The sequence below is a fragment of the Ascaphus truei genome, chromosome 3, assembly GCF_040206685.1.
Source record: "Ascaphus truei isolate aAscTru1 chromosome 3, aAscTru1.hap1, whole genome shotgun sequence".
In the NCBI taxonomy this organism is placed as follows: domain Eukaryota; kingdom Metazoa; phylum Chordata; class Amphibia; order Anura; family Ascaphidae; genus Ascaphus; species Ascaphus truei.
Window position 1 is genome coordinate 354602787 of NC_134485.1, and position 17891 is coordinate 354620677.

Below are 17891 nucleotides of genomic sequence, written 5' to 3' on the forward strand. Positions count from 1 at the left end.
CAAATAAATAAATACACATGTAAAAAAAGCATTAAAAAAAATAACAAGTTCAATTAAATACATTTCTTTAGTTCACTTACCATTACTTGACCCCACCGACTCCCGTTGAACAGCTTACTCTCGAACAAAACCACCAGGCACAGGAACCCATAAAATAAAAAACCATAAATAAATAAACATTAAACTAAAAATCCAAATCAATCCACGGGTCTTCTAATTGTAATCCATCTTCATCTGTATTCTTCTTTCTTCTATCTTCTTCGGGGTCTTCTTCCTGTCTTCGGCCACGCATTGGTCTTCTTTCTTCTGTAGGAGGTCCTTCCTCCTCGGCGGCTGGCTTAAAAATGAGACGACATAGGCTTTTAAAGGCCTATGACGTCACATTTTCGTCATGGTTCCCACGGTCCTGATTGGGCCGTGAAAACCATGTGTTTTGGCCGATAAAAAAAAAATGATGACGTCACTTAAAGGCAATGAAAGCACAGCCAATCAGAATGGCTTTGCGTCAATTGCCTTTAAGATGACGTCATGAAAAGAAACATGGCCGGCCTCACATGGTACGGTAGCCAATCAGAGCGTGGGAAGTCTATCCCTACTCTGATTGGCTCTAGTACCATGTGACAGGCTTTCAATGACGTCACATCCGTTCTCCCCCAAGCCGCTGATGAAGCCACTGTACAAATTCATGGGTGAAGGGTGGGTATCGGGCCAGTGTGGCTTAACCCCTTAATTACCTTCGCGGTTATTATCCGAAAAGGTGTTTAAGGGGTTAATTGATATCTGAATGTAATTGCAATGTATTGGCTTTGTATTGGCTATGTATTTTGTGGGCAAGACAAGGATGTTGCTGGCGATGGAGACTTCTTATTGATGAGGTCAGTAGTACTTTATTTATTTGAATATGCTATTTAATGTTTTTAATAATGGGCAAATAATCTATTATCCCTATCTGGATAATAGTTATTTTGCACATTATTGTACTGTAGGTGTCGGGGGGGGGGGGGTATATGTATTGAATGTATAGGCCAGGTTTATTTTTTTTACATTCAGGGTTTGTTCCGTGGTTCTGCGTGAGACCTCTGGAGACCACCTGTGGTTTCTTTGGGTATCTCACGGGTATCAGGCTGGTGGTCCCACGGGTGACACATGCAGGGATGAAGCGGTGGCCTCACATCTGTGGGGGCACCGCGGACCCGTAGTCTGCGGGGATGAAGCGGTGGTCCCACATCCGTGGGGGCACCGCCGACCCATAGGTGCGGGGATGAAGCGATGGTCCCACATCCGTGGGGGCACCGTGGACCGTAGTGAGCACTCGTGAGTTCCCCAGGCCCCCGTGGGAACCACCCGAGGCCCCGCAGACACCTGTGGGTCAGACCCGGGGCTCCCAGACATCCTTGGGCCTTCCATGGGGACCCAATTGTGGCCCACGGTGTACCCAAGGAGACCACCTGGGGGCCATGGCGCTTGGCGGGACCCACCAACAGGCCTCCAGAACCTGTTTGAAACGAGCTGCTGGTACCCTGTATGTCTTTCAGGTGCCCCGACAGCCTACCGGGGACTCGCGTGGGCTGTGTTATGAACTCTGTTTGTAAAAGGATAAATCTTGTAGTTATGGGGGGGCACAGGGGGTGGGTAATGTATTTAATAAATATAATGATGTTTATTGTGTGTCACTGTATTGTTTTTATTGTGGGTACTGGGTGTGGGGAGGGGGGGGGTTCCCCAACGGTATGTGGGTAGGCCTCGCTTGTGGGTAGTGGGTGAGGGTGGTTAGGCCTCACGGGGTGGGGGGGTTAGTGTGGGAGGGTATGTAGGGGTCCCGAGTGGTGGGTGAGGGTGGGTTAACCCCTTAATGACTGTAGCGGTTATTAACCGCTATGGTGATTAAGGGGTTAGGGGACATTACATTGTATGTTTTCATTCTTGTGTCTGTTTTGCAGCAGCGGAGGGGGCATGGGCAGGATGAAGAGGAGGATGGCCTTCATCGTGGCAGCCGGACATGGGTGAGTGCTACAGTAGAGGCAACTCTTATTCTAACAAAAACCAGTGGCAATTCCCTAAAAAACTCAGATAACACCCAGGTACATTCTGAATACATGCCTTAAACTTTCCTTAAACTAGCCCCAGCATTTCTGCATTGATTAATGGCCTATCAGATTAACAGCGGGGGTCCCTGGCAGTCCCATTCAAACTGAATTGGACTGCCAGGGATCCCTGCTGTGTTAATCCTATGGGTCGTTAGTCAATGCAGAAATGCCTTAAACGTGCCTCAAACTAGCCCAGAACATACCCAGCACATACCCAGCACATACCCAGAATGTAACCCGGCTAGTTTACAGCAAATGTTAGAATAAACGTTGCCTCTACTGTATATGTATTTCATGTATTTATTGCTGTTTATGTATTTAAAATGGGCACATTCACTATTATCCCTTTGTGGATAATAGTAATTGTGGCCATTACTATACTGTATGTGTTAAGGGGGGGGGGGTATTTCTTTATAAGTATGTATGTGTTTAGACATTAATTTGGGGGGGCACATAATTGGTACTGCAGGCCTGCGGGTAACACCCGAGTGCCCCCGCCGGCCTATAGTTTCATTGATGTGCATATATGTGTATGTTAGGGGTTGTTGGGGTTATATATATATATATATATATATATATATATATATATATATATATATATTTATTTAGAGATATTTATTTATTTAGATTTATTTATTTATTTATTGTGGGGCTGCTGTGTGTGATTATTTTTTATTGTGGGTAGTGGGGGTGGGTGAAGGGGGTATTAGCCCCAACAGTGGTTGTTTAGGGCTTGCGGGTGGGTAGCGGGAGGGCTTAACCCCTTCATGACCGTAGCGGTATTAACTGCTACGGTCATGAAGGGGTTAAGTGCACCCGCAACCCCCCCGCAAGCCCTAAACAAACAACAAGGGCCAAATACCCCCTTTACCCATACCCGCTACCCACAATAAACCTGGCACGGTGGGTTAACCCCTTCATTGCCTTTACGGTTAGCCGCTAAGGTAATGAAGTGGCCTTTAAATGCATTTTTCCTGCCTCGGATGCATGCCGGGAGCCTCTGGTGCGGGTATCAGCTCCGGAGACCCCCGGCATCAATCACAGACAGGAAAAAGGGCTGATTTTTTCTAAGTGTCGCTCTTGCCGATGCTTCTCCTCCACCAAGTTGCCAACTTTAGTTGGAGGGCTGGATTGCCGAAAAACTCTCCATTTTGTAGTGCCGATCAGCAGCGAAAAGCTGATCGGGGCTACCTGAATTCCACCGAGTTCAAAAAGTGCAGATAAGTGGCTTATCGGCACCCGGCTGCCGATAATTTTTTATCGGGAAGAAATGTTGCCTATAATTCCCACTTATCGGCGCTTACTGAATCGGGAAGGCAAAAAATGCCGAAAAAGCCTTATCGACGCTTACTGCATAAGGCCCTATGTCAAGCGGTGTGAGAGAGGCAGAACAGGCATTAAGTACTGTGGCTGACCAATGGGTAATGGAGGCAGGCCTGGAGGAGCCCTAGGAGCAGTCCAGGATTGGTTTCCATAATAGGCTGCCAGGTGGTATTGTTTAGGGTTAACTAGTAACCAGCGTGTGGGAGGGGGGCATGGCTTCACTGCAAGAGCAGTGAATCAATTAGCTGGTGCTGGAATGCGTTCTGTAACAGCAGGGAATGCGCGCGCAGGAGCAACGGCAGGCACCCGAGCACCAGCCCCACGCAGGGCAGTGGCTGCCCGACGGGGAGGACAGGGAAGCCCCCCCACCACGGAGGCCGGGCAGAAGCGGCGAGGACGGAGCCGCACAGCCACGGGAGCGGACAGAGGTGAGGGGAGGTCACGCTGCGACCGACGTGACCCCCGAGTCCTGACAAATAGACACTTCTTCGCGTGACACAACCTCTATTTTGGTCCCTCTGGATATTCCAACATTCCCGGGATGAATCCACCAGGTGCTCTAGGCTGCATGACATCTCGGCCCCCTGTTGATGTTGCAAGGTCATCGGCGGACATGTCTGCAACTTCCACGGTAAGCTAAGCTGACAACCTCTTTTTATTGTTATTTATCTTCCTCTTAACTTCGAAGACTCGGACGCATCAGGGATACTGAGGTCCCCTTCTCTTCTTAACTTCTGCCATATCACTGCACCCACCATGCTTTGCTTGTGTAACCCATGTCCCCCCCCCCCCCGTCGCAGATCGGACCCCTAGGGTGTAGTGGGGGCTGGCTACATGTCTTATGGTGGTGCATACCTGTGAGGAACAGGAGGGCCTGAGTCTCCCGCGATGGTATGGGGAACAACAGGGACAGGCTTCTGGGGTTAATGCCTTCATCTTCTAGCAATGGTGCAGCACCTCCATCTCTGGTAAGCCCTATCAGGGTAGGGTGAAATCCTTCCAGAGAGCCCTGGTCTCAGGGCGAGATATTTCAGTCTCAGTCTAAGTCTCTTAAAAGCAGCAATGTCTCTTTATTAGCAAAACACTCTCTCCACAGCTCACAGCAGCAGCAGTAGATAATGTTCAGGGTCTCTTCCTCCTTCTCCTTCTCCTCCAGACTGTACCCCTTCGGGATGGGCTGTCTGGGACTCCACTGCTCCTGACCTCCACCCCAAGGTGCAGACCCTCAGGGTGAGGCTAGCTTTCCCCTCACCCCCTTCAGGGTGAGGGGCACTGGTCCACCACACTATAGTTCTATGAACTCTACTCAGTCTGGCCTGAGCTTCTCCTCCAACTGTCACACTCCAACACCAAGACCAGACTGCCTGCCTCTTACAGGAGCAGCCCACTAACTTTAGACAGCCCCACCCATCATGATGTCAGCAGGCCCCTCCCCTGTGTCTCATGCCTTTCACACAGAGTCAGGGCCTACCTCCACCAATCAGGCCAGGGCTTGAAGCGGAGGAAACCCATGATAACTACTGGCAGCCTGCCCTTAGCAGGGCTTACACCAGTAGGAGGATAGACATGTAGCCCAAATTCTTACCAGGGCTACACTTGCAATAGCAGGTAGAAATATTCGGTGATCAGCTGGTCCTGCTCTTGCTGCTGCTGTTCATGATTAAGGATGTAGGGATACAACTCTTTGGTTTTCCGAGGGTCTAGACACCCAGGGTGTTTCGCTGGTGTATCTAGTTTCTGGTACGATATAAGAGACATCCTCATCATCATAAGGCCTAAAGGGCCACTCTTTCATGTGGCCGGATTCAATACAGAAAACAAATGTTGCCCTCCATTCTGGCAGTTTCTTCACACTGACCTATTGCATCAATATTCTCTGTATAGGCTAGAACCACAGTTGGTAGTCCTGGAGGTGGACACAAACCAAAGCTGTGTCAAAGGGCACTCTGATAACATCAGTGATATACAGAGGAGGCACACTTTATCCTAACTGGGCTAGTGCCGCAAGCTGGGAGGTTTCCCGGCTTGCTCGTTTTTTTCCCTCGGCGTGTCGCGCATCATCGATGCGCTTTCACGCTTCATCGGGAGCGTGTGCGCATGGCGCGCGTGCCCAGGGCTCTGTGGGGGATGGCAGTGGGGGCTCCAGGGGACCCGGTGGACCCGGAGAGGGGAGGGGGGTGCCTCGATCGGAGGACCGATCTTCCTAGGCTCCGGCACGCACACGGGAAACCTCGGCGCACACAAACGCAAAGCTGAAAGTAAAAAGTTAGTTTAATACAACTATAAAAATAATAAAATGTGGGACGAAAAGATTCAAAATAGGCCGGTCCGGTGGAGTTAAACTGAAGCGCTACTCACAGGACGGCTATAGGATACAGGCCAAATAGGCGGATGTAATTTGTCCTCCTTGGGCTGGAAATTTGAGATGACCGCTGCGTGCCTCCATACACCGTGTTCCTCGAGACCGGAAGTGACGTCACCGGATGCTCCGGATACACCGGATACTCCGTCACAAGTAGGCAGGACTTTCGGCGGGATTATCGAGCGGCGGTTCTTTCTAATACAGCTCCAGGGTATTAGCACTCAGCCCTCTTCTCATCAAATCGTCCAACAAAGTGATAGAAACCCTACGCGTTTCGTGCACTTGCGCACACTTCCTCAGGGGATATGAGTCATGTCAGTGGTGCCACGGTATATATCCATATGCCAATGATTTGATTGGCCAGTCAATGAAGACATTTTTAAAGCAATACCTACTTGGCACTGTGTGTAAAGAAACACTGACATTTTAACAGCTTTGCATATGAAACAAAAAACAATTAACAATAAACAACAAACATCTACACATGACTAAACATAATAAAAACAACCATAAAACATATAACACATACGTTATGATATCAAGACAAATGCTGGCATGAATATAGATGCAATAATGTCACAAACTTATAAAAAAGCTCCTAAATCAAAGTCTATATTAAGACCTCTCGGAGAGAGTGTCTGCAATTCATAGATCCAGTATGCCTCACGCATACTGCATCTCTGTAGCATCACCTAAGAAAATATGTCAAGCCTACCAACAAAGACGAACTTCGAAAGAGCATAAATAGTTTCTGGAGAAACACTCTTACTGTAGCAACATGCAACAACTATATAAATAACATTAGAAGTGTTTTGCCCGTTGTTTTAGAGCATCATGTTCTTGCATTAGTCATGTAGTAAGGTAAGTACGGTACAGACAGGAAGCAGAAGATAGGTCTACATTAGCCTTAGAGGATCCAATGCTTACTACTAACCTTACAGTACCCAAATCATCAGTGCAGTATATTTATGAAACTTGAAAAATCTGAAAACGCGCGCTGAAGATATATACATCTATCTGTATTACTGTAGAGTATGTGGTAAATATTGTCAGATATTATGATTCTGTGTATTACCTACAGTATTAGCTTCAGTACTGTATATTGTATTATCTAAAAGCTTTGACATTTTGTGTGGACTTTACATAAATATTCCAGGTTTATGGATTTTACGTAATCATTCTAGGTCTACAGTAATCTTGCAGTAATCCCCCTTTTTCGTTACTCTTTCACAGAAATCCACCTGAGAGAGGTGGGGAACGTTCTCGCCTGTGTCCTGTGTGCATGAAGACAATAAATAGCCTAGCCTAATCCCCCTTCTCTCAATGCAAGAAGAGATTGCTCAGTTTTTCAAACCCTGTGTGCCAGGGGCAGAATCTTTGTATAGAGGAATAGGGGAGTCGTTAAAGCTTGATAGTAGCAGGGAGGTGGACGGGGGCTAAGGTGGAAGAGCAGTCTCTGCAAAAGGCAAATTGACTGACCAGACACCTTTTTCAACAGCATTAGTTGTCAATGTGTAATTGAGCAAAGTCTCTCCTGTAGAAAAATGAATTTAACATGCATTTAACAAGCGTGAAAAGTAGTCTTGTTGTCTGCTGTTGAACTGTGTGAAATTTTAATAAAAGTGATCACGCCTGAGACCGTGCGTGTGTGAGGAATATTTCTGTTTATCTACAGCAAGCTTTCCCGACAAATGAGAAATGTAGTCTTGTTAATAATATTAATATTGGTTAGTGAGGAGGCAACACAATTCTTCCAGTGAAATAATATGCTGGTGGTTTTATTTGTCAAAAAATAACAAAACAATGGGTGCTCTGTCCCTTTAAATAAAACAAACCATAAACCAAAAAACTATCCCCTATCCCCAGGGGAATAAACTAAACAAAAGTTCAGTCTATCTACCTGGCTGGCCACCTAAACTAGACCAGACCAACAATATTCAGTAACACCACTTGGCTCCTTACCTGCAAGCTTTAGTCCCCTCGGGACAGCAGAAATGTGAGCAGCCTGTGTCTGTCTGTCAGCTCTCCTCTGTCCTCTCTCAGTGTCTCCCAGAGGCATTTCCTGTTCCTCTTTTAAAAGCAGATGAGTTTACTATGGACTACCTAATCAGGGGGGTTAACTTCTTGCATACTAGAAAGCAGGCATACTGCCACCTCCTACTTATGTATACAGAGTCAATGACTCTGTCACAATATATATATATATATATATATATATATATATATATATATCTACAAAAACACAGAAAAAAACAGGCGCACTCATAGCGTAAAATTGTATAACAATAAATTTATGGAGTAAGGGATAAAAATGCACACTCACAAACAAAGCTGAAAAAAATGTGTTTTTGAGTACAACTCAGCCCGTTCAGATGCAGGAACCCAAGGAGGAGGACTTCGGTATGATGTCCGCGGTGTGTCTTGCCACAATAGCCCCTCTAGGTCCTGGCAGGGACCGAAAGCCACGAGGGACGCCGCCTTCCCCTCTGTCCGGTGATACCCAGAGCATAAACTGAATATAGTCTCGCGTGAACTCGATGATGTCAGTCTCGCTTGAGACGAAACGCGTAGAGATTGCTGTGGAGCCTACTGTCCAGTTTATATATTTTATTTGCACTCATCTACATTATTGCACTCCTGCTGCTTTGCTAGCATTTTGCTACCAGCCATTCAGACATTTGAGTTCCTGTTTACATTGTGAACTCTCCCCGGCTGAAACCTCGCTGACATCATCGAGTTCACGCGAGACTCTATTCAGTGTATGCTCTGTGTAGCACCGGACAGAGGGGAAGGCGGAGTCCCTCGTGGCTTTCGGTCCCTGCCAGGACATAGAGGGGCTATTGTGACAAGACACACCGCGGACATCACACCGAAGTCCTCCTCCTTGGGTTCCTGCGTCTGAACGGGCTGAGTTGTACTCAAAAACGCATTTTTTTCAGCTTTGTTTGTGAGTGTGCATTTTTATCCCTTACTCCATAAATTTATTGTTATACAATTTTACGCTATGAATGCGCCTGTTTTTTCTGTGTTTTTGTAGATATCCTAAGGAAGTGGTGTTCCCTTCATTCGGGCTGCAGAGACTCTTTTGGATAGCAATTGGAACATTTTGGGATTTGTATATCTTGTACATATATTTATCTGGACATTTTCTTTTTTGATATTTTATTATGTATTTTATTGGTTCATTATTTTACTACATCCACTGTGCTCAGCATAGGTTTTTTACTTTTATTTGTAATAACATTTTCCATTTCACTTTTATTTATATTTTTACTCTATAGAGATTTTATATAGTGATAGGTTGGCGCTAATATATTTCTTCTTTTGTTGTGATATATATATATATATGTATATGTATATGTATATATATATGACTAACAAGTCACCTGACTGATTTAAGTTCTGCCCAGGCAGCTCAATTGGCACATGTGAGGCAGATAAAAACAAATGGTATTTCTAATCACACAGTTGTCCTACCTAGGTGTTAGTAGTTGATACTACTAAACATATACACAGCAGAGGGTCACTTGGAGAAATGATTCATAGAGGTTTTTACATGAGAAGAGAAAGATGGAGTCTGTTAACATAAGAGATGAGTCCAATAATTATCTCTATCCTCTATCTCACAAAGTGTTGGCATCACTATTAGAACGTTGGGAACATAAGTGGTCCATTACAAATTGGAATAATAAATATACTGTTTTTAAATGAACATCAGAGTTCTAGACAGAAGATAATTAGTAAAGTGATTTAGATGGTTAAACCTAGTATATGAAGGGCAAAGATTAACAATGCTTTCATGTAGAGAGGTTTTTTTTAATGTACACATAAAAAAACAATTTTTCCTTATGTTTTAAATCATCATTTTGATTTGGATCCTTTTTTAATTGACAGATTTTCAATTACATGTTATTGTTTTATTTATTATGTTTTAAATTAGATCACGTGGTTAATGGATTTAAGTGGGTGGGGTCTATAGTGTAAGTTGTGGCAGCACCAATGATCACATCATTAGCTCCTACACTACTAGTACCATTAGTGTTACTTCCCTCTCTTGCTTGTGCAGTTTGCGCACTACACACACTAACTTCTATCACAGGTAGGTTTTCTGGTGCCATTAAACACCCAAAGGTTGAGGTCTCTCCAGTTTCGTCCTCCTCGGGAGAGTCCTCTTCCCTTTTACTCACACTCGCAGTAGCAACAACGTGTGTGTTTAGTTTGGCATAACAACGTGTGTGTTTAGTTTGGCATGGGTGGCTACTCTAAGCCACTTAGCCACAGATTCACAAAAGGGTGCTAAGCTTTAGTACATCTTTACTTCCATTCATATGAATGACTAGACCTCATTTACAGTAGTTGAGTGATCTTTTATGTATATCTAGTACTGGTAGCCCTCCCTATGCATAAACACGTCTGTGTCTGTTCACACTAACTCCCCAAATGCACAAGCACATGATGGGTGTGCCATTTTTATAGTCTCTTCCTTACATGAAATTAGTGAATTTGAAAAATAAAATAAAGCAATATGAATCAAAATTGCAATGCCAATTAAATTCTAGTGTTAAGCAAACTTTTTGCAATCTTTTGTAGAGCAGTAAACATTTTTGCCAAATCAAAATGGGTTAAATTCACAAAGTTTACTAAAGAATGTTCGCACATCTACAGTATAATGGTTAAAAACACATTTGCTGAGCAGCAACCGTCAGTCAGGATAGCCCTTTCAAGTATGCTTTAATTGTTATCATCACCACCAATGACAATGTTCTCCTCAGTCTCAAATCCAACTGCACAATTATTGACAGCCGCTAAAGCTTCCACTACTATGAATACCCTAATAAGATCTGTTGTTTGGATGGTGTATAAAAATATAATTCCTACAAGGCATTTATTTATATAGTTAGAAAATGTTTTAGGCAGCCAACTAGATATAGATCCTACAAAGCAATAATGCTCACTACAACAACTACTACTACTACTACTACTGCCACTTGGAAAAGGGCTCTATCTTCAAAACTGGCCCTGAGACTTTGTATGGCTGCTATAAAAGGATTTTGTACCTCTTTCAGCTCCTGCAGTATTGAGCAATACACGTAATGGCATCTGCGTCTCTGTATAAGTGCAGAGCCTAATCCTTTTATAGATTCTGAGCATATTCCCACATAGCCCAGAGCAATTTCTTCATTCCTCTAATTTTTCAAACACACTTTTGTGCTGGCTGCCTGGACCTTTAGAGAAGAGCACTTTTAGCAAGCCCTGGCAGCTGTTTGATATCAGGACTCTGGGGCATATTGAATATGCTATTCCAGCCAGTCTTCTAGACAAACATGACCTAGCCAGTTTATTTTCCACTCATCATCTAGGAATTCTGCCAGGTCATATGGCTCCTGGTCTTCTTCATCTATAATCTTCTCTATTCTCCAAAAATATAACGATGCACCCTACGGCATGCTTTATATTCTCCTTTAAAACCTCTAGTGTTTAACTTCAAGGATTACAACTTGGAAGCTTAGTCATGTTTCCCCTAAGGGCTTTTTGACCGGGTACTTATTTGGAATGTAGCCTATAATACTGTACATTGCAACTTTTAACAGACTTTCCACTATTTGACCAATCTGTCATGAGATTGTCTGTATCCTTTTCTTGATTTGTATTTTGTTCACTTGAGTTCAAGACCAAGCTCCTTAGTACTTTACTTCAGATTTAAACTGTCTTCACCATTTATTGAGCTTACCCACTAGAACAGTCCAGTTTTCAACCACCAGACCCCCAGTAAGAGTGCTTTTCATCTGCATTTTGTGTTCCGCTGTGTGTATGTCTATTTCTGTGAATAAACGTCAATTTATTTCATTATCGTGTTTTGCTCAATACTTGATCCTGGTAAAAGTTGTACAATAAATAAGTACATGTACTTAATCTGAACACGGGTAAGAAGGAAGAGTTAATTTTGCTATGCCTGCTTTCCTGTAGACTAAATAAAATAACAATTGATATCCCATTTCTAAATCAATGTTCCTCAGTAATTAAGATAAATTGTGTGATACTGTACTGCTTTTACATGCAGAGGAATTGGTAAATTTATATATGGATGGGTTTGATTTGAACCAGCTGTGTTTTCTATAAAATACAATGTCCACTGTTTTAGAGATAGGTGGCTGAAACATTCCTTACTTTTAATCTGTAGTGCACACCTTTCCAATGACATCTTTAATTCAATATTATGATGGTAATCGAGTTATGTACCAGGATGCACATAATTCAGGAAGATTACATTTGTCACTCATTGTAAGTTACATAATGCAAGCTTGCTGATTTGTGTGGCATTAAAGCTGCAGTTCAGTCTTTTTTTTTTTTTAATTAATTTTTTTACTTCAATAGTTTCATGTGTGCAATCTCTAATTACCTAAAGAACTGTATAGCTGCAGGTCAATTCGTTCTCCATGTATTGATAGGTCAAAATTTGGTGACATAATTAGTGAAGGGATCTGTTTATATTCTGCTTGTCTGTCAGTGGAAGCTCATGAATATTCATGATCAATCCTGCATTGACATGTGCTAGAGTGAGGGCAGGGCTGACAAAGGGGTGTGCCAGGGCTTGTGACAGGACATGAAGGGGCAGTGCCTTAGCAAATGGCTGTTAAAATAGAATACAAGAAAATTGGTCTTTCAAAGTTGTTTTTTTAAAAACAGAAAATGCTAAAAGTATTTTTTCTTACTGTAGAACTGATTTATTAAAAAAAAAACACATGCAGGATATTGACTGAACTGCAGCTTTAAACATATGTTTTTGCTCCCTATTGCTGTTATATTTGTGTGTAAAAAAATGGATTCCCCAAGAAACTAACCTAATATCATTTTTTACCGTAATAATATGAGGTTCTATATTTCTTTCAGTAGTATTAATTCTAAAGTTTCTATTTAATTACTGGGAGCGGCGGTAGTTTGTAAAAACAAACAGCACGGAGCTTCAAAAAAACCTTCATGCTGTGTCAAAATGAAACACTTGCAAAATGTTGCAATAGTTGCCTTGGTCTAAGGCTAATAAGTGTTGGTATACAAAATTGGATAGAAAGTATAAGTCCCAGTGAGTCCCGTATATTCAGACGAGCCTCTGATAGTAGAATTCATATGTACAGTAGATAATTTCATTGGCATGAATATTATGATCATTGATCCGCGAAAGATCGTCGGGGACCCCTACTTCCTGAGATACAGGCCCCAGTATGGTGTGCCAGTATCCCCTGTGCTTTTAAATCTCCCGCATCATGTGACGTGGGATTTGAATCCTGCAGGAGGATACCGGCACCCTATAACGGGGCCTGTATCTCATGAAGTAGGGGGTCCCGAGGCTGAAACCAATGTGGTTCCACTCAGGAGGCCGCCTGCTCATGTACACTATTATCAAAACCCCAATAACAATTAAAAATAAATTATTACCATAGTGGCTTTCCGCTATGGTAATGAAGCCGCTTTAAAAAAAAAAATGTATTAATAGTGTGTGGGAGCAGGGGTTCTCCTGAGATGAACTACATTGGTTTACATTGGAGATGAACAGCCTACTGCCCGAGATAAAGGCCCTATTATGAGGTGCGGTATCCCAGTGCAGGATTTTAATCCCCCGGTCACATGAGCAGTGACGCAGAGAATATCAACATGGCGGAGATACCGGCACCCCATACCGGGGCCTGTATCTCATAAAGTAGGGGGTCCCTGAGACTGAAATCAATGCGGTTCAACTCAGGAGACCCCCTGCTAGTGCAGGTATGGGCCGTGCTGTTAGTGCAGGTGTGGGCCGTGCTGTTAGTGCAGGTGTGGGCCGTGCTGCTAGTGCAGGTGCTGCTAGTGCAGGTGCGGGCCATGCTGCCAGTGCAGGTGCGGGCCATGCTGCCAGTGCAGGTGCGGGCCATGCTGCCAGTGCAGGTGCGGGCCATGCTGCCAGTGCAGGTGCGGGCCATGCTGCCAGTGCAGGTATGGGCCGTGCTGCTAGTGCAGGTATGGGCCGTGCTGCCAGTGCAGGTATGGGCCGTGCTGCTAGTGCAGGTATGGGCCGTGCTGCTAGTGCAGGTATGGGCCATGCTGCCAGTGCAGGTATGGGCCGTGCTGCCAGTGCAGGTATAGGCCATGCTGCTAGTGCAGATATGGGCCGTGCTGCTAGTGCAGGTGCGGCCATGCTGCCAGTGCAGGTATGGGCCGTGCTGCTAGTGCAGGTGCGGCCATGCTGCCAGTGCAGGTGCTGCTAGTGCAGGTGCGGGCCATGCTGCCAGTGCAGGTGCTGCTAGTGCAGGTGCAGGCCATGCTGCCAGTGCAGGTAGGGAAGTCCAGCAGGAAAATCATGGCTCATGTACAGCTAGAGGGTGTTGGGAGTAGTGGACAGGGAGAGAGGGCCAGTTTAGAGCATCCGACCACTGAGGCCGATCACGATGATGCAAGTGATCAGCAGCCTCCAGCCCGCAAGCAGTGCGTCGAAGGTATAGGAAATGTTTGCTTTTCTCATAGAGAAAATGATATCCTGGTTGATGGTGTCGTGGCCCATTGGCATGTAAGAACATAAATCATATTTTTTAAATTCATAAGGGTACTCATGAATAATTTAATGTATCTAAACTAGGCTCAAAAAGGTGAGTACTATTATATTAAATACATTTGTAATTATTAAGGCATAAATACAGTGATTACAAGGCAATCATTTATACATACAGAAAAAAATCACTGTAGTTTCTATGATGCTATAAACTAATCTAATAATTATACAGGTCATTATGTTCACTTTTTTTACATTCCTGGTTGTTATTTAACTGATACACTTATACAATTGTTAGCACCTAAATAAATGTGCTGTTACACTGGATGTACACTTGTACAGTTGGTATATCTGTGGCTACATGAATAATTATTAAATAGCTATACGGTCATGTGTGGCCCAGTGTAGATTTAGCACAAAAACCTTTTGGGGTGAGACATCAGATCTCTCATATAAAAAATACAATAGTAGTGTGTGTATGTATGTATGTATGTATGTAAGTATGTATGTGTTGATGTAAGGTGTTGTATATACACATAAATATATATAATGTTGATGTTAAGGTGCGTGCATTATATACACACACATATATATTGTGGCCATTAGTCTGTCTGCAGAAATGTCACAGAAATGTTGCAGCATTACTGGGGTATTGCCCCAGATTTTAAAAGGCAAGTGTTCGGATACTCGTGGCTGCATCTGTACCATTCATGTGTGAAATTAAATGTCATTTTTATGATATTATTTAATTATCAAACATTTGGACGCAAATATATAGTATTAGCTGTTGATTAGTTGATGTTAATGGCATATGCACATGTACATAAAAAAGAAGTGTATGTTACATTATCATACTGTATGTATTTATTGTTAAGCAGATAATACAATGCATAAAGACACACAAATTTACCTTTCAACCCCTGACCTTACACCTGCTATACAGACCAAAGTTTCTGAATGCCTCTCTGGAATATCATCCTGGATGGCCATCCGCCGACTGAAACTTAACATGGCAAAAACAGAGCTCCTTATACTACCTCCCAAACCTGGCCCTACTACATCCTTCCACATTGCTATTGGAAATACGATCATTCACCCAGTAGCCCAAGCACGCTGCCTAGGGGTCACACTTGATTCCTCTCTCTCATTCTCCTCTCATATTCAAAACGTTTCTAAAACTTGTCGCTTTTTCCTCCGCAATATCACAAAGATACGCCCTTTCCTCTGTTACTCAACTGCCAAAACTCTGACTCAGGCCCTCATTCTCTCACGTCTCGATTACTGCAACCTCCTGCTGTCCGGCCTTCCTACCTCTCACCTGTCTCCCCTACAATCTATCCTAAACACTGCTGCCAGAATCACTCTACTCTTTCCTAAATCTGTCTCAGCGTCTCCCCTGCTGAAATCCCTCTCCTGGCTTCCGATTAAATCGCGTATCTCACACTCAATTCTACTGCTCACTTTTAAAGCTTTACATTCTTCTGCCCCTCATTACATCTCAGCCCTAATTTCTCGCTATGCACCATCACGACTCTTGCGTTCTTCTCAAGGATGTCTTCTTTCTACCCCCTTTGTATCTAAAGCTCTCTCCCGCCTTAAACCTTTCTCACTTTCTGCCCCACACCTCTGGAATGCCCTTCCCCTCAATACCCGACTAGCCCCCTCGCTATCCACCTTTAAGACCCACCTTAAGACACATCTGCTTAAAGAAGCATATGAGTAGCACTGGATAATCATGGACACATGACACAAAGCTTGGCCCCCTGCAGACGCACTTACTAGTATTCCCTCCTACTGTCTCTGTACGTTCTCCCTACCTACCAATTAGATTGTAAGCTCCTCGGAGCAGGGACTCCTTCCTTAATGTTACTTTTACAGTATGTCTGAAGCACTTATTCCCATGATCTGTTATTTATATTTGTTATTTATATGACATGTATTACTACTGTGAAGCGCTATGTACATTTTATGGCGCTATACAAATAAAGACATACATACATAACAATATTAATGTACAGGCAAAATCATTACAGTAACACATAATTACTTTGTCATTATGTTCATAGCAAATGATGTATTTTATGGTATAGTATACAGACTCAGATTTGTCTGTATCACCAAGTATGGATGAATTAGGAAGTGCCGAATTGGTTGAGGAGAGCAAAGCTATTGAAGCTGTGGAGGATACCATAGAACCAGAATATGCTGAAGCACTAAGAGAACTTGATGTCCCTGTTGATTATACAGCAGAACAAGAGGAGTTACTTGAGTGTGACAATCCTGAAGAACAGGATCTTGAAGATCCTGTAACAGAAGAGAAAGATGACAACGACACTCTACTACCAGGCCAAGAGAACAATACATAAGCAGCTTAATTTTCTTCACTCAAAACAGCAGAGGAAATCTTTCTCCATCATCAACAGGCTGTGGCAAACGAACAGCTGAAATGCCAGAACAACATTTTTCAAAAACTGCAGAACATGACAGTCCTTTTCAAAGAACACCTGGAAACTCAGATGGCTATTTCAAATAGTCTTACAATTATAGCTCAATCAATGGCACAGGCACAGGCACAAGCACAAGCGAGTACTAGCCAAGCTCACAGTACTGTAGGTGTGGCCCCAGCAATGACAGAATGTGTGCCACCAATTTCTGCTACATCTAGCAGTTCGAGAACAGTTTCTTCCACACCTACTACTAAAAATGAGAGCAATTCAAGACCAACCACCCATTCTACAATGAAAGCCTCAACAACACAGAAAGTAGGCCATAACATTTGATCTTCAAAACATTTCCGTACAACATTTTTTTTTCATACAGTAGCCTATACATCTCAATGTTGGGCCCTTACATTAGACACTAAGCGTATACAAGATTAGTTTGGATAGCTGGGTTGGTGGTTATTTCAAAGTAGTCAAAAAGGAGGGATAAGGGAGTGAATGGTATGATACGTCCGATGATAACAATCATCAATTAATTTTTCCTAATTTGAGCATGTCCTCCTCATTTATAGTGTATGTAAAAAAAATATTGCTGCAATGAATTATATATAGAACATGTACTGTATGAGGGATATCTTTATTATAACTGTATACACAGTGAAGTGTGTTGACACATTTCAGACAAACGTACTATACTTCAGTAATGCTAAAGCCCATTCTGAACAATGTGAAATGATGAAGTGTGTATGAGAACATAAAGAAAGTGCATAAATATGTGAAATCAACAGCACTGCGATTCTCATGTCTAAGGATCATTATCATGCTGACATGAAAAAGCTCAAGTTATTTAGTACACACAAAGAGAAACATACTGCATTGTTATTGTGAACATTTACAAATAACTTTTGTTTATACACAATAGTGTTTCCAATTACTGGGTGTCTGGTAGTTGGCCAGTGAAATATGTTGAATATGCAAGTCAAAATGATACAATACAGTGACTGCAGCTGTATGTGGGAGAAGATTACATGGACACTTCTTCCTTTGTATAATGACCTTGTACAGTATTCTATCCAAATGGTGAACATTTTGATTCTTTTATTCCAAAGCTACTTTTAAGGAATAGTTTGCATTACTTTCCACCATTCCATGAGAACATA